General features: G+C 41.1%; 1 protein-coding gene across 5 annotated transcripts in view; it reads left to right on the top strand.

Annotated features, from left to right (window-relative positions):
* Window positions 1–24,389, top strand: part of LOC147017934 (ankyrin repeat domain-containing protein 17-like) — a 208,348-nt gene that overhangs the window by 13,342 nt on the left and 170,617 nt on the right. The window contains exon 1 of one of the 5 annotated variants that reach the window (XM_085897033.1): window positions 2,335–2,353. The exons of the other annotated variants lie outside the window; for them this stretch is intronic. The gene's annotated coding sequence lies outside the window, so the exon portion shown is untranslated. Of the gene's footprint in view, window positions 1–2,334; window positions 2,354–24,389 lie in introns of those variants that run through there. 5 annotated transcript variants of the gene reach the window in all.

Genomic DNA, 24,389 nt, shown 5'->3' with positions numbered 1-24,389 from the left:
TCTGACAGCCATAAAAAAAATTTTTGAATCTGGGTTCTTTTTTTAAATTTTATTTATTTATTTTTTTGAATAAGGCTCACCTGACTGCACCTGGATGGGTTTGTGTGTGGAGGAGTAGCAGCTGAAATCCGAATGCTATCCAGGTGCGTCCTGATGACACTGCCTCCATCTTTGCTTTTTGCTTATTTGGGTTCCTTCTGATGACTCCAATGCTGCACTGATTTGGTCTTCCATTTAATTTGAATTGAATGTTTTTTTTAAATGTCATTCTGAATCAAGTTGAATAATAATGGTCGTGTGTCAGAGTCAGCTGTCCGATCAAAGCTGAACGGCTTGGGACCCGGTCATCACTGCCAGCAGTTATAAAGTGGCAGTTCTAGTTGTGTGTGTGATTAATTATGTAAGACACCAGTTCACAAACTCCACTCAAAACGATAATCACGATAGCCTGAAGACACCAACTGTTTAATTTTTTCTGAGTACTCTACAAGACGACACATATTGAATGTCCTGGCGAGTGTCTGCAACATCTGATTTCTCTTTTTCTTGTTCCTAATTTCAAACTTTTATAATCATGAGCTTGTTCAGTGGTTTACGCAGATGAGTTGTGATTTGGGGTGCATTTCTGCAGAGTGCAAGTATAATTTTGGAGAAGCCGATTTTTATTTTTATTAAGATTCATAAATGGCTGTTTGCGAAGAACGAACTTCAACTGTAATCGCATTGCTGTGGTTTATCATCTGCTGGAACGTGTTCTGTTTGAGCTATTTGAGCAGAACCAGCTATTGAGTCCATGGTAGGAATTACAGACTGGGTTAACTTGCTCTGCATTGAACAGAAAGTGGTTTTACTTACGAAATCTTTAGATTTCATAAGTATATTGATGACTTCCGTCCTCTGTTTGTGTATTTGTGTGTTTGTTTGTAGGCACGATAACTTGAGAACGGAAGAAGCTACCAATGTCAAATTACACCACGTGATTCAGGAGGGTGATTGCTAGCGCTGATTAGATTTTGGTCAAAATCGGTCAAAGGTCACAGAGAGGTCAAACATTAGATTTTTTATGGTTTTGTACAGAATCATCGTAGAAACTTCTGGTTTGCGTCGCTACCTTCTTGAGAGACAGATTTTATTAGACAAAGGTCAGAGGTCAAGTTGACGATTTTGTAAGTACTAGTCTATGACTGCTTGTTTTGTTACTTACGACATCTAAAGATTTCGTAAGTATATTGATGACTTCCGTCCTCTGTTTGTGTTTGTTTGTTTGTGTGTTTGTTTGTAGGCACGATAACTTGAACGGAAGAAGCTACCAATGTCAAATTACACCACGTGATTCGGGAGGGTGATGGCTAGCGCTGATTAGATTTTGGTCAAAATCGGTCAAAGGTCACAGAGAGGTCAAACATTAGATTTTTTTATGGTTTTGTACAGAATCATCGTAGAAACTTCTGGTTTGCATCGCTACCTTCTTGAGAGACAGATTTTATTAGACAAAGGTCAGAGGTCAAGTTGACGATTTTGTAAGTACTAGTCTATGACTGCTTGTTTTGTTACTTACGACATCTAAAGATTTCGTAAGTATATTGATGACTTCCGTCCTCTGTTTGTGTTTGTTTGTTTGTGTGTTTGTTTGTTTGTAGGCACGATAACTTGAACGGAAGAAGCTACCAATGTCAAATTACACCACGTGATTCGGGAGGGTGATGGCTAGCGCTGATTAGATTTTGGTCAAAATCTGTCAAAGGTCAAGGTCACAGTGAGGTCAAACATAATTCTGTAAATTCATGTGGAGAATTGGAGTATTTTTGCTTCGGTCGACATTACGAGTTCGTTTTAACTTCGATTTTAATTTTGTGTTTGGTTTTTGCGATCGCTTAGGACGCTTAACGCTCGGTTGTCGAAATTCTGGTAAAAATCGGATGTTTTGGAGACGTTTTAAGATTGTATAAAAAATATTTCACTCGCCGCATCATGGCTCGTCACGTGGTGCAGCGCGCTCGAGCAGAGGCGTCGTTGAGTCACGTAAAGGTTTTGCATGTGCGCGCTGACGGTGTTTTCGATAAAGATGGTGTTTGTCTTTTTTTATCCGAATAAAGGTTATCGTCGCATGCCTGACTCGTGAAGCCGTCGGATTATGTAAAGATTGTTGGTGGATGGCCGAATATTACGGTTTTGTGACTTTGATAAAATAATAATAAATAATTGCGTGGAGAAATTGAGATTTTTGCTTCGGTCGACGTTACGATTTTTGATGGTTTGGTACAGAATCATCGTAGAAACTTCTGGTGTGCGTCGCTGCCTTCTTTAAAGACTGCTTTTATTAGACAAGGTCAGAGGTCAAGTTGACGATTTCGTAAGTACCAGTCTATGACTGCTTGTTTGTTTATTTATATTTTTACTGTACCAGTAAATCGATTCAAATGTTTTTCCTACAAAATGTGTGTTTTTTTTCTCCCCAACACATTTTGAAATACTTATCTATATTTTGTGAGATTGCTCAAAATTTGCTTCAAAGCATTGAAATTATCTTTCCGCAAAGAGCTTTATCAAGATGTCAGATTTATTTGACCCCATCAGATAATGGGCAGTTTCAAACTTCAGATATGGAAAGATGTAGACCTTGAATACAAATCCACGTAATGCTCACTTGTATTCACTTTTGGACGCTTACTTGTATTCACTGCTTCCAACTCATCTCAATATATGCTGCATTCTATTTTATGTATGAAGCTTGGAGAGATATGAATTTGTCATGAGGCTTGCACATTCAATGTTTGTTAACTTTGTTTCCTTCCATGCTGTAAATAACTGTCCTAACCAAGCTTACTTATTTAATCAGTGTTCTTTGCTTTAAAGCTTAAGTGTAAGGGGCTCTCTGAATAGTACAGAGCCAATCCTTGTGACATGTTTGACCTCCTTGCAAGTTCTTTATTTATATTATTTTATTTTTATATCTCGCCCTCTCCCTCCCCCCCTTCCCCAATGACGTTAAAAAAATATTAGGGTACCCAATCAGGACTGGGTAACCTATTGTTTTTCTTCTGTTTATTTCTTATTGGGTAGTCGATTGAGTCAAAAAAAAAACTCAATTTTTTTTTTTTCTCCCCTTATTGTCAGGTTTTCCGTCTGTCTGTTGGCTGCTCTTAGAGCACCTTTATTCTGGACATTTCCATTGGCTGCTCTGAGAGCACCCTTATTCTGGACATTTCCATCTGTCTGTCTGTCCGCGAAACTTTGGTCAAGCCGAGGGGTAAAACCACTCAACCGATTCCAATGAAATTTGGTAGGTAGGACCAATATTTCTGGGAATCGTGTGCTTTAGAATATGGGACCCTGGGCCCTAGCAACGGCATAGCAACAGCCCTTTAAAGTGGTCAAAAAATCGAAAAAAAAAATCGAAAAGAAAAATCGAAGCTTAGAGTTCTGTGCGCAATCTATCTCGCTCCCTTCATGCCAATTTGCAGCCCAAACAAAAAATATTTGTAGGAGGAGATAGGTTTTGGGCGAGTGCATGTCAAACATTTCAGAAACGGTTAATTGCGAATATCTCTTGGAGAAAGTCTGATTTTGATGAAACTTGGGTGAAATGTGTACTAAGTGGCTCGCATGTACACAAAAATGAATGGTTGCTATGCACACCTCCGTTGCTTAGCAACAGCTAAAATACTTTATCGTACATCGTACACTTATTGTGGACTGTACAAAAAATCAATACCTCCGAAGCTGGACCTCCGAGGTACCTGTTTTTTTTTGTGCCCAAGGAGAATGTCTTACAGCATCATATAAAAAATATAAAATCTTTTGCGAATAGATAAATGGAATTACCAGGGCTGCCATTTGTTAGAGTCTCTTTGGAAACATGCCTGAAATTTCACAAGGCGGGTTTCTGGGCGCAAACTAAGAGGGCTGTGATAATCATATTGATTGTGCTAAATTGATTGATAGCATGTACATGAATATCGGCTCGTCGTGTCGGCCAGCTTTCCATCTCGAGCTAGCAGCCACGTCGCCTCGCGGCGTGTGTGTGTGTGTGTGTGTGTGTGTGTGTGTGTGTGTGTGTGTGTGTGTGTGTGTGTGTGTGTGTGTGTGTGTGTGTGTGTGTGTGTGTGTGTGTGTGTGTGTGTGTGTGTGTGTGTGTGTGTGTGTGTGTGTGTGTGTGTGTGTGTGTGTGTGTGTGTGTGTGTGTGTGTGTGTGCGTGTGTGCGCGCGTGTGCGTGCGTGCGCAACGCAATGCTCCACAGCACAAACCGATTTCGATGAAACTTGGCGAACAGGTGCCATATTGGCGAGGAGTGTGCTCGTTTGAGTTTCGTTGATAAGTAACCACCCGTTGCCTAGCAACGGGACTTTGAAATTTTTGAAAAATCATAAAAAATTAATTTTTTCGAAAATCAGAAATTGGCTTCCAGGCTTTTATGCGCACTATAATCAACCTCTTTGTCAAAAATTTCCAGCCGGATCCTATGAAAACTGTCAGAGAAGATGGACTTTGATTGAACCCTGGTCGAAAACAATAAAAAAACGAAGTTCGTTATATCTCAGAGACTATGAGTCAGATATACATGAAACTGGTACGGTAGGTTCATGGTATGTTCTAGTTATGTGAGAGAGAACCGTTGCCTACCAACGGCCGAAAAACCTCGAAATGTGGGTATTTTAACGAAAAAACAATTTGCAGCATTAACCCTTGAAGCTGGAATCATGAATTTTCTTGTGCTTAATCATCAGGTCATTCCCCAGCGAACGGGTCCATCGTGTCAGGTTCTATTGGGTAGTCGACTCCCCATGTCCGCCTACCGGCTTGTTTCTTATTTCTTATTTATTATTTTTTTGCGGGTTCTTCTTCTTCTTTTGGCGAGCTCCCGTTAGGGGTCGCCACAGCGGATCATCCGTCTCCATTTCACTCTATCCTCCACATCTTCCATTGACACTCCAACCACCCACATGTCCGCCCTCACCGTATCCATGAACCTCTTCTTTGGCCTTCCTCTTCTCCTCCTGCCTGGCAGCTCCATCTTCAACATCCTTCTCCCGATATACTCTGCTTCCCTCCTGTGCACATGTCCAAACCATCTCAATCTCGCCTCTCTCACTTTGTCTCCAAACCGTCCTCCCTGCGCTGTCCCTCTAATATACTCATTCCTTATCCTGTCCATCCTCGTCACTCCCAACGAGAATCGCAGCATCTTTAACTCTGCCACCTCCAGCTCCGCTTCCTGTCTTTTTGTTAGTGCCACCGCCTCCAAACCATACAACATAGCTGGTCTCACTACCGTCTTATATACTTTCCCCTTCACTCTTGCAGCCACCCTTCTGTCACAAATCACTCCTGCAACTCTTCTCCAACCACTCCATCCTGCCTGCACTCTCTTTTTCACTTCTCTCCCACACTCTCCGTTGCTTTGGACAGTTGAGCCCAAGTATTTAAACCCATCCACCTTCCCCACCTCAACTCCTTGCAACCGCACCATACCACCACCCTCCCTCTCATTTACGCATATGTACGCCGTCTTACTCCGACTGACTATCATTCCCCTTCTCTCCAGTGCGTACCTCCACCTCTCGAGGCTCGCCTCAGCCTGCTCCCTACTCTCCCTACAGATCATGATGTCATCCGCAAACATCATAGTCCAAAAGCAATTTGCGGGTTCTTTCGCTTTAAAAATCTTTTTCTCAGGAACGGTAAGTCAGATCGACACAATTTTCACCATAGTATTATCTTTTTTAATAGCAAACGTAATTGATAATTGTGACGTCGTAGGTCACGTGGTACGGGCGCCATCTTGAAAAAAAACGATAAACCTTGGACCTCTATCTCTGAAACCGTGCAATGGAAATTTTTTTTGCTTCATACATTTCAATGAGCTCCCATGGGGAACACGGGTGATTTTTCGTGACGTCGTCAGTAAAGCGTTATCCCGGTGAAAATTCGTAAAGTGCAATGCTGCATGAAAAAATCTGAAATTTCTTGAGCCTCATCTACACAACAATTCACCGTAGAAAAAAAATATTATGATGTCATAGGTGACTTGGTTCGGCAGCCATCTTGTTTTGAATTAAAAAAAAAAAAACTTCTTCAGAACGGCAAGACAGATTGAGGCGAAACTTTACACACACATTCCACATGACGTCCTTTTTCAAGTTTGTTAATTTCTTATTGATGGGTCACATGGTTTGGTGGCCATCTTGAATTTACCCTAAAACCTTCAAAAATCTTCTCCAGAACGGCAGGTCAGATCAAGGGGGAACTTCACACACGTATTGCTCACGAATAGTGAATATATGTTTGATAATTTCTAATTGATAGGTCACATGGTTTGGCAGCCATGTTGGATTCAAGAAAATATTAAATAATGTTTTCTCTGGAATCACATCACCTATCGAAGCAAAAAATTGCAACTTTCATCTTCCATCATGTCTGCATACATATTAAAAATTATTACCAAGTCACATGGTTTGGCGGCCATCTTGGATAGAAAAACACACCTTATCTGATTAACACGAAACTTCACACACATATTCCACTACAGGATTGGAGGCAGAATGTAAATTTATGATGTCATCGGTCACACTGTTCGTCGGCCATCTTGGATTGAAAATTAATAAATTATAAAAATCTTCTTCTCCAGAACGGCTGGACAGCTTGAGGCAAAATTTCACACACACTTTCCCCAAGACATCCTTTTTCAAGTTTGTTAATTTCTTCTTGATAGGTCACATGGTTTGGCAGCCATCTTGAATTTACCCTAAAACCTTCAAACATCTTCTCCAGAATAGCTGGTCAGATCAAGAGGAAACTTCACACAAGTATTGCTCACGAGTAGTAAATATAAATTTGTTAATTTCTAATTGATAGGTCGCATAGTTTGGCAGCCATGTTGGATTCAAGAAAAATATTAAATAATGTTTTCTCTGGAATCATAACCTATCGAAGCGAAAATTTGCAACTGTCATCTTCCATCATGTCTGCATACATAGTAAAAATTATGATGTCACAAGTCGCATGGTTTGGTGGCCATCTTGGATAGAAAAAACGCACCTTATCCAATTAACACGAAACTTGACACACGTATTCCACTTCAGGAATGGAGGCAGAATGTAAATTTATGATGTCATAGGTCACATGGTTTGTCAGCCATCTTGGATTGAAAATGAATAAATTTTAAAAATCTTTTTCTCGAGAATGGCTGGACAGATTGAGGCAAAAATTCACACACACTTTCCCCAAGACATCCTTTCACAAGTTTGTTAATTTCTAATTGATAGGTCACATGGTTTGGTGGCCATATTGAATTTACCCTAAAACCTTCAAAAATCTTCTCCAGAAAGGCTAGACAGATCAAGGGGAAGCTTCACAAACATATTGCACACGAGCAATGAATATATGTTTGTTAATTTCTAATTGATAGGTCACATGGTTTGGCAGCCATGTTGGATTCAAGAATTATATTAAATGATGTTTTCTCTGGAGCCACATAACCTATCGAAGCGAAACGTGGCAACGATAATCTACCCCCATGCCTGCATATACAGTAAAAATTATGATATCACAAGTCACATGGTTTGGAGGCCATCTTGGATAGAAAGACGCACCTTGTCTGATCAACACGAAACTTAACAAGCATAATCCACTTCCCCATTAGAGGGAGAATTTAAATTTATGTTGTAATAGGTCACATGGTACGGCAGCCATATTGGATTGAAAATTAACAACTTTAAAAGTGTTCTTCTCTGAAACAGCTGCACAGATCGAGGCGAAACTCCACATGTATTACGCTTCTCCATGACGAACAAAAAGTTCTCCCCCCCCCCCCCCTTTTGATGTACGACACATCGTTTGGCAGCCGTATTGGATTGAAGGGAAAATATTAATTAATGTTTACTCTGGAACTGCTGAATCGATAAATATGAAACTTCACAGTTGTGATGTAGCAGTCATGTGGAATGACGAGTTGAAATTTCAACTCTCTCGGTCCCATGGTTTGGCAGCCATGTTGGATTGAAGGAAAAATATTAAGTAATATATACTCTGCAACCACTAAAACAATATATTTGAAACTTCACAATTATAATCGAGCCGACATGTGCAACATAGGTTTAAAATTTCAACCTGATCAGCCACACGGTTTGGCAGTCAGAATTATTTAATTACTTGAATCTGAGAACTTTTTAGATTTGTTTTTTCTCGAAGGCTCACTTGGCTGCACCTGCATGCGTTTGGTACAGGAATAGCAATTCAATTGAAGCCGACAATGTCCCCAGGAAAAAGGGCTAACTGCATCAGTAATAAATAGATTGAACACTTTGTGCTACCCGGTTCGTAACTCGTCAGTCCCGCGCTGTCTCGAAGCAGGGTTGTATTTGTATCACCATTAAATAATGTTTTCTCTGGAACCACTTATCCTATTGAAGGGAAATTTTGCAATTCTCATTTAAGTCTCATGTTGCATCAAAGGCGGATGTCTGGGTACCCGGTCATCACTGCCAGCAGTTATAAAGTGGCAGTTCTAGTAGACTTTATTATTATTTTGTTGGGGTCGAGGAAGAACGAGAGCAAAATGGAAAGGGGGAAACATCAACAGCAAAGTATAGATGAGAGTGAGATCAAGGGGCGGGGTGAACACGTGGGGTGAACACACGTGAACACACAAGGATATGAAAAGACACACAAGAAGCAATGCAGCAAGAAGATGAAGAGGGGGGAAATGGGAATGAACCAGAAGAGGAACAAATCGATGAACAAATGAAAAAAGGTGAGGGGAGAGGGGGTTTATCTGGAAAAGAGCAGTCCTTGGGAATGGAGTCATTTTGAGTAGAAGAGATAATGAGGATGGATTTTGGATGACCTGAGTTGTGGTGAACAGCTGTCTTGAAGCCCTGGTGGGAAGAATTGGGCTGGACAGTTTGGGGAAGTTGATTCCACAGGCAAGAGAAAAGAGGAACAAATGAGTGGAGGTTTGCAGTGAGAATGGATTTTGGGAGTTGTTGCTGTAGTAGTATAGGACTGGACAATTCTCTCAAACAGTTCTGCGGCACAGAGTCAGCCGATCTATCTATCAGGAGTGACCCAGAGATCCCCCACATCCAAGATTTTGTACCCCTGCCTTGGATTTGGGGGGTTTAACAAGAGGAGGGTTACTGGCAGACCATGTGCGCCTTGCAGAAACTCGGGAGGAGGGACCGAAGCAAAAGAGGGCAGAGGGTGCAAGATGAAAAATGAGGCTGTAGGCCACCAACCTCTCTGCGATGCGAAAGTAACAAGACTACAAACTTGGCTTCATCGCGAGAGATCCCAATGATTTTGATTGAGGGCCTTGCTTTCCATGGCATCAATAAGGGCAAAGTATGTGGCAGGAGTGCCAGCCCAAAGAGTGCAGTATTCAATCAAGTTGTGAACGAAGGCCTTCTAGATTATCAAAAGTTCAGATTGGCCAAAGAAAGACCTTGCATCAGAAGAACGATGTCCATTCAGAGGCTGGCTTTGGAAACCATCTCTGAAGGCCATCTTGAACAAAGACAATCATTGCTGATGGTAAGGCCCAACAGTTTGAGTGACTTTAAATATTCAAGTAGTTTGTTTCGTAAATAGATGGGAGGGTTTGCCAGATGGTCCTTTCGGAGAGACAGGGTGAGTGTGTGAGATTTGTCGGGGCTGAAAGACATTCCAAGTGTTGGACCAGCTCCTGATTCTATCAAGGTCTACAGAGAAGGAAGTGGCTGCTGCCTGCCTGTCTAAAGGATGAGAGGGTGGGATTTTCACAAAGAGATGGGTAGGATTTTTCAGGGAATGGGAGAGATCCTTGATGAAGATGATAATCAAGACATTGCCTTGTGAGACTCCAGTGTTGGCAGGGTGAGGAGAATAATTGATTCCATTGAGGGCCACATGTTGGTTACGAGAGTGAAGAAAGTCAGTAATCCATAAGTGGAGTTTGCCTTCGATTTCATAAACAGACATTTTGGAGAGAAAGGAGGGATGTCAGACTATCCAAAGCTCGAGATATCTCCAGAGAGACGGCTCTGATGTCATGTCTGAGATTGAGGGCTTCCATCCATTTTGGAAGAGTAGAAACAGCATGTCCAAGGTAGAATGACTGCGTCTAAAATTGAACTGATGAACTGAGATCGGGCTGTTGGAGAAAATGAAGGATTTGATATAAACTGCAATTATAATCGATTCCATGACCTTGCTTATGGGAAGCAAGTTAAGACGATCTGTTTATGTATTACAGTGATGTTGGCTAACTTTCAGACAGATGGAACCTGACCCTGAGAGAATGATCGAGTGAACAGAGCAGAAAGAGGATGAGCAAGATGAGCAGAGCAGGTTTTTCAGGCGTATGCACACCGCATTCTATCCTTGATTACCTGAGATGCTTGATAACGCAATCCCACTGAACCAAGCATGGCACCTCTCCAGCGTTTGCAATCCCTACCCCTCCTCCGTATACCATGTACCCTTCCATTCTTTGCAATTGGTTATAGTGTTGTGGGAAACATTCTGATGACATGCCGTTGCCATTGCATTCACCATTGCAGTTGTATTTTGCATGTCATGTTTAGTTATTGAAACACTCCATGGCCACCTGCTTTTGGACTTCATCGTTTCGTCTGGTGACACCAAGGATGCAATGCAGGGTCTTCATCACAAACATGTATTTTTTTTTAACTTTATTTTTTATCTTGAGCTGTTTATTAATAGTCCGGGAGCCAAACCCCCAAATTTTAATAAACCTGGTTTTGTCGGATAAAGTTTTTTTTTTTTTTTTTTTTTTTTTTTTTTTTAATTCTCTCGTTTCTGGTAGTCTAGGGCTTACTTATCATGAATCAGGGGGTGCCAGATGATATCCCTTGGGGAACTCTTGATATTAACCCTTTTCTATCCAATACAGCCAAATTCTGAAAGACTCAAGTTGCCACTGTTTCTCAAGAAAGTTTGCTGAACAAAAGCTCAAATATACTTACATTCTGCAATAATTCATATTGTAGAGAATGTTAAAATCATTTTCGGGGCACAATTTGGGAGATTAACCCTTTTCCACTCAATTTTGTAGCATGTGGGATGGGCGTTGGCCATAAAAGAATGATGGCTTCCCTCTTTCTTTTGCCACTCATGTCTTACAAATTAGTCTAGTTACTGAAAAGTACATCAGATGGCATTGCAGAATTGTTTTACTTCCTATTTTAATCCATATGTTTACCATGCATTTATTTTAAGTCTTGTTGCTCAGCCAAGACATCAGACCACGAATTTAGACTGTTTTAAAGGCACCTCATGTAAGTAAAAATTCTAAAGCATCACTAGAATGATGTATGTTAAAACATCGATACAGTTTAAGGCCAGTTTTAATGATTTTAATTAGATTAGGCAAGCACTCCATTTCTAAATTCAATCTTAGTACTGATGCAATAAGTTAGAAAAATGCCGTAGATGAGAGCTTGACAGTCTTGCATTTCGTTTTCATCCTTGGCAGTCATGGAATCGGATGAATGCTACTTCAAATGGAAGTTCAACTGTCAAGACAAGAAAGAGAAGCTTACATGTGCTACGGCCGTCCGAATAGCCATCATCCGATGTAGCAAGATATACGGTGATGAAAAGCACTTTGAGCTCGAAGATGCGTTAGAGAAAAACAAGGAATTCACCTTGAAATGCCACAAAAGTTGTCTCTTCCTACACGTCTGAAAGTCACACCCAGCGTCACAAACGTCACTGTGATGAAGACACTGATACTATCTCCCAGAAAGTCATGAGGTGTTCGTTATCAGGATACTCTGATGAAGCCTTCAACTTTAAGAAACACTCTTTTCTGTGGGGAAACTTGTATTATTGAGAAAGACAAGAAACACCCTTCGAGATGGAGGGAATCGTACCTCTTCCGTGAGATAGACAAGAAGCAGTCCCTCATAGAAACTTGTATCAAGCGAAATGATGCTGTCGCGAAAATTGTCCAGCAGCGTGTTGAGGGGGCACTGAGTGATCTCCATGCAGCAGATGCTAGATACCATCTGGACTGTCGGCAAAGATTTGTGTCATTGAGGTCACTTCCTGGGGAAGGTGCTGCCAGTAGCCAGGAGTCAAAAGGTAGTGATGAAGATTGTCCTTTTCTGTCAGTTGTTGAAATGCTAAAAAGTGACAGATCACAAATGTGGAATTCAGTCGAACTGTTTTACTCTTATTCCCAGTTTGGTGGAGTCCAACTGTGTCATCGGACACTGGTGTCTAAACTTCAAGAGTTGTTTGGCAATGATGTCATGGTTCTTTCTTCGCCAGGCATTGCTAATATTATTGCATTTCATAGCTGTGCCTCACAGATTCTTAGACTTGTGAACACTGAAGAAGACGACACGGAAACTTTGATTGGAAAAGCCAGTCAGAGCATCCTTCAAGAGATAAAAAAAACATTGACATTGACAAGGACCTTATCAAAGAGACAGTTAGTGATTTTCTCCTCAAATTATTAGGAAAGGTTTCTCCAAAACTTGATTGTACACTTCCAGCGTTTCTCATTGGTTCAATTGTAACAAGTGTTGTTAAATCCCAAGCGACCAGTTTGCAAGTAGGCCTAGCTGGAAAGATGTTGGAGTCAAAGAAGGTTATCAATAATTTATATTCATATGGGGTCTGTTGCTCATATACTGAGTACAGACGTGTCAAGAAATCAGCTGCTGAAGCAGCGGTCGCAGCTATGAAGATGGCTGGCATATCAAATGATGCGGATGGCCTAGTTCAGGGTATTGCGGACAACTTTGATGCCGACATATCCTTTCAAAACAGTAGGCAGTCCACCCACTCACTTGCAGTCCTTCTAGCGCAGTACTCACACACACCACCAGAGGGAGAGGCCAGTCAAACAATCAAAAGGATCCCCAAAGATTCCAAGGAGGTTCCATATGACGTCGACATCCACCGGTACCGAGGACCAAGCAGCCACCCATGCCAAAACGTGATGCTATCAAGGCCGTCACCACCCTGAAGTCACTTGCACAACAAGTGATTGCAGTTAGGAGAGCTTCAGAGATTGATCATAGCTTCCTACAGGATATCCTTACAAAGGACAGCTGCCCGGAATCCCATGGGTACAACACTAAAGAAAGCAGAGAGCAGGGTCATCTTCCACAACCCAAGACAAAAGTCTTCTACCTACCGCTGATCGATATGAAGCCTTCTGATCCTGATACAATGTTGACAGCAATGGAAAGAGTCCAAGATCTGACATTCAAAACTGGCCAGAAGTTTAGTGTCTTGACATGTGACCAATAGTTCTATCGAGTTGCTGTCCAGGTGTCCTGGAATCACCCAGAAAGATTCAAGCATATGTTCTTGCGTCTAGGAGGCATGCATGCGTTGATGAGTTTTGTTGGGATCTTAAGCCATTGTCATTACAAAGCCAACACCAGGTTTTGCAATGACAATGACTAGCACAAACAGATCCACAAACACTTAAGGCCCATGTCATATGCTGAAAAATGTGTAATGCAATATAGATCCTGCAAATGTACGTGGTGTAACTTGTAGAGCCCTTCAGTGTTGTCAGCTAATATGATTTAGGGCAATGTCACAATTTTTACAAGGGGGTGACAAGATATTGTGGTCACCCTGTTAGTTAACTCATTAACTGGTAAATTTCCTGAATTGTTCTTTTTTTTTTCTTTTTTTTTTCAGCACAAGCTTGTTTGGAATTATTTGCTTCATTTTATACAGTATATTACAAATTGAGCTAGCTTGTTGTTTGGAGTATAGTTTCCACATTTTTTTTGACCCATGAATATCTTTTGCTCTTACTTTTAATAGAATGAGAAGAAAGTATTGCTGGAATTGTTTTCTTGACTTATTCACCAGCTCGACTTGAAGGCCTGTGTGGTTGTCCTGTATGAGCCAGGGCCAGGTGCCGTGATTTCTGTTTTGCTTGCTCTCTTCTCCGCTGTATTTATCTCAAGCCTGTGCTACAGTCGTGAGAGTTGTTGGTGTTTAAGAATCGTATAGAGTTCAGTCGATGATTTTTGTAGTTGTGGAATTTTAAAAGAGCTGAATGCATGCAGTTTGCTTGTTTCTTTTTTTCAATCGTTTTAGTATGGTTGTGCAGGGTTATCAACACTTTGACAAGTGCATACGTATATTAGTAGAGGTGAGGTGTATCGACAGCAGTCAATTTTATTATTTTATCATTTTAATTTATTCTTCCGCCGACGAAGTCATCGGAAGCATTATGTTTTCAGGTTGTCCATCCGTCCCTCGATGATAGGTTTTTGTTACCGTGATAACTTAAGAATGGCTGAAGGGGTTCCTAAACAACCTTGGTGCAAGTATGTATAATGATGCAAAGATGAACTGATTAGGTTTTGGAGTCAAGAGGGCAAAGATCAGAGGTCATGTTCAGTAAAAAGTTGTTTTACCATGCAAACTTGTGAACCAATGATTGGAAATTAACAAAACTTGATAAAATTATGTATAATGATGACAAAATTAACTAACTGACTGGATTTTGGCATCAAGAGGTCAGAGATCATGTCAGGTAAAAATGTTGATACTTCAGAACAGCTGAAGGGATTTAAATCAAACTTGGTGACACAAGTATTATTATGATGCAATAATGTGAGTGGAGGCATATATCTGTCGACGTCATGTCGAAGAGTGCCTTTCTAGTTTTAAATTGTGTTCAGTGATAAAAGTTTGTCATAACTAAGATGAGCTCACCTAATTGGTCACAATATGTGTACACTGTAAACAATGCCTATTGAAAGTGTATACCCCCTTTCAGAATGTTCACTTTTTATTGCCATATAACCTGGAATTTCATTAAATCAGACTTTTTCTATGTTTATTTACACATTGTAACCCACAACTTCCAAGTGAAAAACAAATTTCAGAAAATTTGTTGATACAAAACTAGAATATCTTGGTTGAATAAGTGTCCACCCCCCTGAGTTAATACTTGCTGGAAGCACCTTTGACAGCAATTACAACTGTCAGTCTGTTGGGATAGGTCTCTACCAACTTTGCACACCTTGATTGGGCAATATATTCCCATTCTTCTGTGGGATGGCATCGTCATCTAGGATGTAAATGTCATTGAAAGGCTGGCATGGTCCCTGGTATCACTGCTCCCAGTTATAAGTGGCAGTTCTTGGGATTGACCAGCCATGAGAAATATACGTTGATAAAAATGATGTCATGAGATGGAAGTCAGTGGAACGGGTGGCATGGGATGGCATCATCATTGGAACGGGTGGCATGGGATGGCCCCTTACGGGAGCAGCCGAAAGAAGAAGAAGAAGAAGAAGAAGAAGAAGATCTAGTCTGCCATTCGACAAGATATTCGGCAACTGTTTATTGATTATGATAGTAAAAAATATTATCTTGTATCTAACCAGACAGATTTTTGAATTTCCATCCCGTTTGGCCGCTACGTAACCTGGAAGATGGTCAAAAACACCTCCCGGTACAAAAAACTTTTTACTTCCGATCTTGATGAAATTTGGTATGTGGGTAGAGGTCGATGAGTGATACCCAACGACATATTTTTTCCCGGATTCGAGGTCAGGGTCAAGGTCACGAGGTCACGAAAGTTGTGAAAGTCGCCATTTTAAAAACCTATCTCGTCTGTCATTTTAGGAGATATCTGGCAATGGTTCATCGATTATGATAGTAAAAAAACATTATAGAGATGATCGTCACCCCCACATCGGGGTAATTCTTAGGTCATCTCCACCGAGATGACCTAATAAAGCCGGACCAAATGTCCGTACGTCCGTCAACAATTTTTCTTTCCGATCTTGATGCAACTTAGTATGTGGGTAGAGGTCGATGAGTGTTGCACAACGATATAACTTTTGTCCGGGTTCAACGTCAGGGACGAGGTCACGAGGTCACGTAAGTTATAAAAATCGCCATTTTCAAAACCTATCTAGTCTGCCATTCTACAAGATATTCGGCAACTGTTTATTGATTATGATAGTAAAAAATATTATCTTGTATCTAACCAGACAGATTTTTGAATTTCCTTCCCGTTTGATCGTCACGTGATCTGGAAGATGGTCAAAAATGCCGATGCGATTCGCAAAGAAGGAAGGAAGGAGAAATGAAATATAAATATAAAACACATTTTTAGCCTTTTATATTTATACATTTTCCGCCGAAGGTGCAAAGGTTTCAAAACCCGAAATGTAAACGTCGGCATTTATTTTCAAAATATAATTTCGTGCGCGTGCGCCAAAATGCCAAGTCATCTTTAACCAAACTGCGCAGTAGAACTGCGCAGTGGTCCGGTCATGGCGTCTGAGCAGTGGCCAGCGTGGTTCAGATTGACTGTGGTTTCTGGGGCAAAGGTGATTGTTAAGAAGTATGTCGGCGGTATAAATTTGAGTGACTGTATTGGTGATTTAATCACGCAACATCTTGACAACGAATATTCTGGCCGAACGATTGCATCAATTCAGTGCATCAGCAGGGATAATTCGCAGGCTCCTCTCGATCGTGCCGATATCTAACATAATCACCGGCGGACATAGGGCTGCAGACTGTGGGGCGAGGCCACGGATCCCGGATAAGGGGATAAGTGATAAATTATGCTACATGCTTCGGGCTTTCTGATTAATGTATCAATGAGTACATTCCATAATTAATGAATTAATAATTAATGAATCTGGCATACAAAATGTTTTTCATACCTGACATGTTACTTTGTGCAGTGTCACGAAACTTCTGTGGAATTAATAATTAATGAATTTGCTTGCTCTAACGATTTTTCAAACCTCAATATCTCTATAAATACTTGACCAATTTTCATTCTGAAAGTTGCATTATAATCAGTGAAGAATAATCTACAGGATTATCATAATCTCCGAGAGCTGAGCCTATTTTTTCCTTTTATTTCTACAACCGGAAGTGAAATGTCCCCAGAGAGTGGACGGACCGGAAAACTACGTATTGCACTTACTGGTGATTCTGATGTGTTAATCTGGGTACTAAATGAACAATACATATTTATTAATTATGTCATTAGTAGTATTATCCTAGTGTATCTCTGTGAACTATTTCAATCGAAACGGTTCGTTTGGACTGTTTCGCGGTTACCTGAACTGAACATTGAGAACTTGTGGTAATATAGAGATGACCGTCACCCCCACACGGGGGTAATTTTTATGTTTGTCTTGACTTGTGATCACTGTTTTAACGGTGTTAATTTAGCTTCTGCGAAATTCAATTGTCTGTGTGTCTCTTCATTTTACCACATCATCAAAATACCCAGCAAACAACACTTGCTTTTAACAGACCTGGAGCACAGAAGCTTGTGCTGCATTCTGATTATGGCAGCTACATTTGGGAATCTGTGGCCACTGTCCGCACACAAACACAAAATGATCCAAAGGAAAACAGAGAATCGTCATTTTTCAGCGACAGGATTCCAACAATGCGTTGGAATCGGCATCATTTTAACAGAAGAATAAAATGGAAGAACTTCAGTGCCTTCAGAAAGTATTCACACCTCTTGACTTTTGTGCACCACTCCTTCCCAATTCCATATCCAGGTGATGCATGACATCGCCCACTGAAGGAAGGGAGTTTTCTTTTTTCTTACTCAGTTTTTACTCCGTTTGTTTTCTTGCTTTCTTGTTTGTTTGTTTGTTTGTCCGGGCGATATCTCAGCCATCCTTTGATCTAGGAAGCTGAAATTTTGGGAGAAATGTAAAGATGTGCTTTCGAAAAAACGCTATTTTAAAAATGGTTTGATTAATCTATTAATTGATTAATTATTATCAATTTATTAATTACTTATTTATTTTCTTTCTCATGGGATTTGGGGTGCAGCATTGCTGTGAGCAAAGCCTATAATATCATCTGGGCAATATATCAGGTACCGAGCTGATACTTGGACACGACGGTGAACAAGTGATTTGGCTTGAAAGGGTATTTTTGATTTATTGATGAATCAATTTAATTATTCATTTTTCAATGAATTACTTAATTTTCAAAAAGTTACAGATTCGGATGACACGGTGGTGGTTTTGGTATGCTATTAGTAGGGTTGGGCAAACATTGACTTTTTCTCTGTTGTCCCGTTGAAAGGTGTGTTTTTATGGCCATTTTTCACGCTGATCACGAATCCGTTGAAATTTTTGACCTATAGTGGGGGGGGGGGGCAGTGTTTTCCCGTTGGTTTCCAATGTTAATTTTTGGCCACTGGTTGGACTGTGTTCTGGAAGGATTTAACTTACCAAAAAATGATGTCGCCATTTTCTTGGTGATTTCTTTATACTTTTCTCTCAATTTCAAATTACAGCCCAAATCGTGCTAAATAATTTCATTATATTACCCCAAAATACATTCTGTATGCAAAGCAAACACCCAATATATTGCTAAAAGTAATATAATAATTCAGAAAAAACACTCCCTTCAACAACAACTCAAACTTTTTTTTGGTTTTTGACTTCTAAATTTTAAATACAGTGATAATCTCACAGCTCAAACATGTTTTATTTAGTTCTTTTGGTCCACCATCTGGCTAGTTCTGGTCAGCTAATGTAGGACAGAACTTCAATGTTCATTTAGTGTTTGTGTTCATAGTTAGATGGAAGGATCTCCTTCTTCTTCATCCTCTTCAATTCCTAAGAGTGCCTGGTTGACATTACTGCACACCTCCTCATCGACTCCACACAAACGCATCTCGGACCAGTTGAGTCCCTGCGACCGACAGGAACAGTGTGATGTGCAACTGGTCTTCTTGCACCCACATTTGATGAGGTGAGTAACTGTGGCTGAAGCTGGAGGATCCCTTGAAGGTACTGGTACTAGCGTAACCCCCTCTTCCTTCCACCCGTAGGTTGTTGCTGGTGGTAGCTGAGGGTGAGGAATGTTATCCTGACGCCACACCATGGCCTGATAATGTGCCCGGGCAATGGCTTCATGTAAGGCTCCTCGTGCCGGAGGTAGCTTTTGAGCCTCTAGTTGTTTCTTGGTGAAAAGCTTCTATCTGAGATCACCAACATCCACCACAGTGCTACCAGGCTCATAGAGCTGGCAAACAAATGTCTCAATAGCTCGTTCAGTGTCAACTTTCAGCTTCTCGGATGTCCCTAAGGCAGCAAATACAGTTACCACCTCCATGGAGCATCTGCTAAGTGCTTGCCAACAGGTCAGCTTCCCCTTGCCTGCAAATCGACCTGTTATGTCAGTTCCAGAGAAGGCATGAAATCCTGGTAAGGCTTCAGCCTTTGCATCACCAAGTGCATTCACGATTGGTCCCAGTGAGATTACTCGCTTCTTGTTCCCCACACCAGTGACAAAGTATGTGTTCCTGCAGAGCTGATGGTAACGGTGGATTGCAAGGACAAAAACGTCAGTGTCAGGTGACTGAATGTAGAATTCTGTTGCTCCTCTTCGAACAGCATCCAGACTGTGCAGTTTAAGTCTCTTGTCAGCTTCTTCTTGGGAGCTGCAGAGATGTTGAACATCCATGGAGTTTGAGAGGACCTCTTGCCACGAAGTCACTATGAAGACCTTGGGCTTACCCTCAAAGTGGTGGAGAGCTTTGGTTGCGGTACTGGATAGGAACTGCTTTGCTGACACCTTGTCAATTTGTGTATTGTCTGTGACGAGGTAAGCAGTTGCTGGCTTACGACCCTGGCGTCTCTCCCTTGTGGCCTCTTTCAGTGAAGTGGGAAGATCATAACGGTCTAAGACTAGATGGAGGTCATCATATTCTCTGCACTTGCTGTCCAGTGTAGCTATGAAGTGGGTCAGCCCATTGAGCACATGTCTTGACCCAAGGTGGCTTACCCATTGCCTGGACAATTGCCATTCCATCAATTACAGTTGCCTTCCTTGGTGTCAAGGGAACAATGTCATTGGTGACATCCTCTGGCTGTAGATCAACACTAATTTTGTTTGGGAGGTCCTCAAGTACAGCCATCAGCTTGCTTTTGTCTGTGCATGGTAGGAGTTTACCACTCACTGTGAACAAGGCTCGTGGGAGAGACGTGAACTCATGCTGGCCAATGCTCTCCTTGAGGTTCATCTCGAAGCGTGAGCGTGCAACAATCAACATGCGAGCAAATAGTGATCCGTCGTCCTTGAGCTCCACTACCTGATCAGCCACTTTGTGTTTCACCGACTTACTTGCACTTTTCCATGTCTTCAGTTGAACCTTCTTCATTCTGGCCCAGATACTGACCTCATTCGTGTTGATGCGTTCCTCAAGAAAGTTGGCATACTTCTGCTGCCCAATGTCTTCTTGGTTGCACACATCTTTCTGCACCTCAACTGGCATCACAACCTTTGTGATGATGTTGGGCAGGTCTTTACCCTCGTACTTCATAGGATTCATGGACGATATGAGCACAGTCTTGAGCTGAGCAATGTTCTCTTCCTGTCTTGTCCATACAGCCAGTGACAGGTCATGATGTTCCTTACGTGTAGTTATTGGTGAGCCAGCCATCACATGTGCTTCTTCAGCAAGCCTACTAAGCTCTGGAGCTGTAAGGAAGAATCTCTCCCGAGCACTGGCATTCTGTGTAATGCCCACGAGTCCTCCAGTGACTTTCATGATGCGGTTGATATGCTCAAGAGCATGATCCACCCCAATGGCACAGAATGGGATCTGTTTTTTTGTTGACTACAAAGTTTCCATCAATGAACTCTTGATGCATGTCTGGATCTGTGCTCTGAAGGGCTGTCATCTCCGCAAGGTAAAGTGGAACCAGCCTGGCATACTTCTGCTTGTCATAAGCAAAGAAGTACTTGCACAGAGCAGAAAGGGACGACAGGTGCAGCTCCCAAAGACCATCACGGGTGGCATGGATGAATGTATATATGAGTAATACCATCCTCATGTCGGTCCGCACAAACTTGAAGAGTGAACTTTGTGACCCCTTCTTCTTATCAAACTCGGCCATCATTTTCAGTACCCTTTGGGAATCAAGGATAGTTAGCATATTTTGCTGCTCCTTCAACATCTCTTTTTGCAGGTGTTGAACACAACTTTGGTCAAGCTGCTGTGCTGCCTCTACACATGGCCCCTTCAGATGAGGATGATCTCAGAAGAATTCTTCTACATAGAGGGCCTGGACTGTAGTCGTGTGTGCTTCCAGGGCTCTTTTCATGTGCTTGGCTTCCAGGATCTGTCTTGTTGTGGTTGGACCATAGATGTCAGCTTCACTCCAAGCCTCGTCAAGCCCACTGTCTTCGATGGCATTCCCAGCTGCCCGCAATGCAGCCATCAGCCCATTTTTCCGCAGGACCAAAATCACAAAAAAAAAACAAGAAAAAAATCGGATTCACAACAGACACCTGCCAATGGTTCTAGAAGCAAGTACACGCACGCGTCTGAATGTTCTAGGCAGGTGACGCAACATCTATGAGTGGATGATGCAATACCTGTCCAGGGTTGCCAAATTGACATTTTCTCAGGGTGGTCCTAAACTTTTTCAAATGATTGTAGATGTGTATTTCTTATTTCTAAGGCCTTAACTATCATGCAAAAGTTAGCTGAAGAGGAGAAAGTGAGATCTCAGTATTATATGCTGGTTTGGATGGGTCGTGGCTGCGAAGTTCAACAAGAAGTTAGTTGTATGATCATAAACAGGATAAACAGACATTCTGTAATGAAGACACTGTTAGTTCATATTGAGTATGTCAGAATCACTTTAGAAAACACATTGTAACATTCTGGCACTCCAGACTCTGAAACAAAGCGTGATTAATACAGTGCATTGGGTCAAAAATGACCTTTCAGCTTTGACGTTGTGTCAAGGTTACTGAAGGTCCACAGAAAAAATGGCGACAACATTTTTCTACTTCCTGACAATGCTACGAACACATTCATAATAGTTGCAAAAAATTAACATGCAAAACCAACGGGAATTCCAATCTCTTACGTTGGCCCCCCCACTACTAGGATGATGTCTTCGGTTGGTAAAATGCAAAAAATCAAAATGGCCGCCAAATTTACCCACTTTTCAGGTAAAATTTGATAATTATGGCTTAGTAGGGCATGTAATATGTCATTTCTTATGTTTTCAGGGTCGCTGATATCGATAATCATACTTTTAAACTTGTACAGGTCAACCAGACTGCCCCAGGATGCATATTGCGATAAAATCAGCAAAAAAATGTGAGCGTGACGATAATTTCAAAGAATAAAATTAAGATATCACAAATTTCCGTAAACTACTACTTTAATCATCACATCAACATCTCCTCAACATTCAAAGCACTTTTTTCAGCATTATATCGACATCGACAGAAACATTGTCCTCTGGTTTGACAGCATTTCTGATAGATGTTTTCAGTTCGTCTACACTGAACTTCTCAAACGTGAACGTTTATTTGTTCCGTCGGTACATTTCACTCTACGCTTCTGGCATATATCGGGCGCCACTGTCAATCTAAGGTAGCCTATTTCCTTGAGTCGTTGTGATTCATTAAGTCTCTCAAAAGAGTCAAGGGAAATAGGAGTCACTGCACCTCCATGCTTCTTACACTCCTCAAGTACCAGTAGCACTTTGGACATTTTCTTCTTCTTCGCTTCTTGCTTCTTCAGAAGCGGAAGTTGTTGACTTGTTTTCACCTTAGCAATAAACTTGTTCAAGATTTTTCACCTGGGCAACTTCTTCTGAGCACCTTGCCCATTTCCATTTCTTCAACTTCTCATCTTCACTGAGATCTGTGAATGACGAATCTTTGAGGAGTTTATCCGTTGAAACTACATTCTTCATTGAATGAGTTCTCACTGTCGTCGATCCACCACTGAAAGTTATACGGTTATCTAGTTTGGCGAATTCCGATTTGCATCCTAAATTTGTCAGTGGTGCGTGTTTCGATTTGTCGTCGTGACTACCTTGTCCTGCAAAAAGTCCATCTCGGACAACTGTCTGTCCAGTGCATCAAGAACTTCATTCAGTACAGCACCATACATTCGGGCTTGACCACTCTCCACGTTCATGCACTCCTCTTGCTTGGTTCTAATTTCTGGTATTTTCTTATCGAAAAACGACCTGACACCTTCCCAAGTTCTCTCACCACCATCATGATCTTCACGTTTATCAATACCGAGTAGTCCCATCAGAGGCATAATCAGCACATCACCAAGCATTCCGTAGACTTCAGCACAACACAAGAACCAATCATTTTGGATGTACGTGGCAACTGCGAGTACTAATTTCTTGGCATTAGGATCAACAATACTATTAAGTGTAGAAGTCTCGGCAGACATCACTGTTGATTATCTGTAACGACACGAAAAACGTACAACATCAAAAAAAAAGGATATAGTTAATTAATCAATTCAAAATTCGTTCTGAAATTGAAAAGTGGGTATTTTCCATCGAAAATACCCATGTTTAGCGATAAATCCATACAGCCATCATGTGTCACTGTTCTGACCTCATATTCGATATCAGCAACCCTGAAAACATAAGAAATGACATATCACATGCCCTAGTAAGCCATAATTATCAAATTTTACCTGAAAATGGGTAAATTTGGCAGCCATTTTGAATTTTTGCATTTTACCAACCTAAGACATCATCCTATGTCAAAAAGTTCAACGGATTCGTGATCAGCGTGAAATTTGGCCATAAAAAACACTCCTTTCAAAAAAAGTATGGTTGTATGCCCAACCCTACTATTAGCCAATTGATGAGGAAATAAATAATTTTACGATTATTCTTTATTTATTGTCAATTATGCATTTAAACAATTGATCAATCAATTATTGTACACCGCTCCCTCCCAATTCCGTCTGCATTTGATGCAAGGCAGCATTGCCGGATGTTGAAGGCGCCCCAGCAATGTCGAGCGCTGGAGGATTTGTTATTTATTTATTTGACATGGGGGGGGGGGTGTACTTTGAATGTACCTCAACTTGTTTCACATTTTGTTGTTACAGCCTAAATTTAAAATGGATTAAATATAAAAATATTGTCACGATCGACACAAAATACCCCATAATGTCAATGTGGATTTTTTTTTATTTTTTTATTTTAGAGATTAATTAAAAATGAAATTCTGAAATGTCTTGCATCAATAAGTATTCAACCCCTTTGCTATGACACTCCAAATTGAGCTCAGGTGCATCAAATGTCCTTTGATCATCCTTGAGATGTCTCCACAATTTGATTGGAGTCTGCCTGTAGCCAATTTAATTGATTGGACATGATTTAGAAAGAAACACACCTTTCTATAAAAGGTCCCACAGGTGACAGTGCATGTTAAAGCAGAAAATCTACCATGAAGTCCAAGGAACTGTCTGTAGAACTCCGAGATAGAATTGTGGGGAGGCATCGATTTCGGGAAGGGTATAAAACAATTTATAGTTTGTTGAAAAGCAGCACAGTGAGCTCCATCATTAAGAAATGGAAAGAATATGTAACTATCCAGACTCTTACTT

The sequence above is a fragment of the Eptatretus burgeri genome, chromosome 10 (genome assembly GCF_056783735.1).
Source record: "Eptatretus burgeri isolate ZD-2024b chromosome 10, Ebu_testis_v1, whole genome shotgun sequence".
Lineage (NCBI taxonomy): Eukaryota > Metazoa > Chordata > Myxini > Myxiniformes > Myxinidae > Eptatretus > Eptatretus burgeri.
Note: the sequence above shows the minus strand (reverse complement) of the source record. Positions and strands in the feature narration are given on the sequence as shown.